Source organism: Magnolia sinica, chromosome 19 (genome assembly GCF_029962835.1).
Source record: "Magnolia sinica isolate HGM2019 chromosome 19, MsV1, whole genome shotgun sequence".
In the NCBI taxonomy this organism is placed as follows: Eukaryota; Viridiplantae; Streptophyta; class Magnoliopsida; order Magnoliales; family Magnoliaceae; genus Magnolia; species Magnolia sinica.
In genome coordinates, this window is record NC_080591.1 from 41,941,023 (window position 1) to 41,943,310 (window position 2,288).

Below are 2,288 nucleotides of genomic sequence, written 5' to 3' on the forward strand. Positions count from 1 at the left end.
TGCTATATCCTGGGAAAAGTTCACTAAGACTGTTTGGCACATTTGGCATATCCTGGGATTTTACCTTCAAATCCCTTCCAATCCATCTGTCTAAACATGCCCCAGGCACGATTGAATGGGATTAGGAGGGATGGGATGGATTTTAGGATAATGATGGTGGTGTCAGTGGATTGGTTTGAGATCCATGGGTTTGCTATATCTCAGGACAAGTTCACTGGGTCTATTTGGCTCATTTGGCATATCCCGAGATTTTACCATCCCATCCCTCCTAACCCCATGGGATCCGTCCGACCAAACACGCCCTTATGCATTTGCGGCTCTTGCCATTAAAAATAGAAAAAATGAAAAGAGAGAGACGTAAAGCAAAGAAACAGAAAATCTTCCCTATACTCTTTTTCAGTACATGGATTTGCAAGAATTTCACGAGTAGTTTGTTACATGTCACGATCCACAAAAACACACAAATGCAGAAAATCTTGCTTTATCAATAAAACCTAGCTAGAAACCTACCTATTTCATCCATTGGTTGTACAGGTATATCACAATTTACTCTCTTTCTTTCAATGCATATTCTAGTTTTTGTTGCATTCATCTCTGAACTATATTTTATTGCAGATCTCACACACACACTTCTAAGTATGATAGATTCAGAGACTGGTCAACCATATCTAAGCACACAAAAGAGACTTGTTGTCTTTTCCAAAATGCTTCGTAGTGGGATACCACATAAAATGGCAATTGTGAACAACTTTCAAATCAAATTCCCACCTGCAGAGAAATGCTAGCAGGGTAGCCAACAAAGACAAAATAAAAAAACAGATCTACCAGTGGCCCACCATACTGAAAGAAGTCCTAAAGTGCAGCTATACCAACATAGACTACACAACAATGAAGCCTCAAAATCATTATTAACTTTTCAAGGTTTTTTCCTGCAACAGCTATACCAACATTTTTAAGATTTCAACTTCCATAAAACCAACATGCATATAAATAAATAAATAAAAGAAAACTATAGAAGTTGCATTTTGTACCCGACTATTAGTTAATGAAAAGAATCTACGATGAAAAAAGGTTTGAGTCTTGAATGCTAAGCTTCGGTAATATTTAACATTTAAAATATAATAATTTAAGGAGGCAGACTCACACACGACTAGTTAGAAAATAATTTACCATCCACCTAGAGCATAAATTCCAAAGTGTCAAGTGTGTACAACATCCCACTCGTCCAAAAGGTTTGGCCCCCACCACGAAGATGCTTAACATAAAAATCAGGCTTGTCCACTCATCATGTGGCCTACACCAAATAAAACAATTGGCAGATAACTGCCAATTTGATAATCCTAACAAGATTCATGTGTTGAAGTTTTGCAATCACTAAAACCTCATTTTTGAATTCTTCATTCCCTTACCCAAAATTCTTGGAAAGCCTTTTCCCTGCTATTTCCTAACCATTCATCAGCTTACCCTGAAAGTAACCATCCAGAAAATTTGGGTTTTAATTACAATCAAGAAGCACATAAATCCATCCATTCTTAAAATGATCATGTAATAGCAAATTTGGTAGTGAAAGTGGGAAAAAAAAAAAAAAAAATCTAGTTCAAAACGTTTGCTAGTGTATAAAAAAATCTAATATCATAGAAGGGCAATGTGTACAAAATCAGACTAAAAAATAGGTATCATGTTGAAGTTTGAAAATGACCTTTGCTCACCAGATGTTTGATCAACTCTGTTAGAAGCTTCTGACATTTCGGACAATAAACAAACCATACTTTAATGGTTTTGCTGGCCATGTTTCTTAAAACACACTCCAAGTATGAAGTTCCTCCGGAGTGAAGTCATCCTAGTGCATTTAAAAATGGGGGCAGAATTATCAGTTTTGTAATCCAAACCCAATGCCATAAAGTTCTCATGGAGCCTTACATTTTCATCAAAATAAGACCAAGTTAATAAAACAAAGAGGAGAAACTAGAACAAAATCAGAGCTTCTTAAAGGGTTTCATCTTAAAAAATTTGAAAGAGGCCTATTATGAAAAGAGTGATTGCATTTCTCCATTTCAAATGGATGGAATTCCTCAACGGCCCATTTACAAAAAGAACAGTTATCTATGGATATTATCATATTTTCTTGGCATAGCTTTTGCAAGTTTCCTTGTTTTGTTGTTGTAAGGAATATATTCTCCTTTGAGCCCTGACAATAACAACACAAGCCCCATGAAAATTCTAGAAAGAATATAGAAATCAAAGAAATAATGCTCATAATAGAGCTCCAAACTTTTCACCTGCATCTG

The 2,288-nt window shown here is 35.8% G+C and overlaps 1 long non-coding RNA gene across 1 annotated transcript; it reads right to left on the minus strand.

Annotated features, from left to right (window-relative positions):
- Nucleotides 1-872: 872 nt before the first annotated feature.
- Nucleotides 873-1,921, minus strand: LOC131235221 (uncharacterized). Its single transcript, XR_009165997.1, has 2 exons — nucleotides 1,700-1,921; nucleotides 873-1,465 (listed from the first exon to the last, which is right to left on the minus strand). It is a non-coding gene; the product is annotated as an uncharacterized LOC131235221 (long non-coding RNA).
- Between the last annotated feature and the right edge of the window lie 367 nt (nucleotides 1,922-2,288).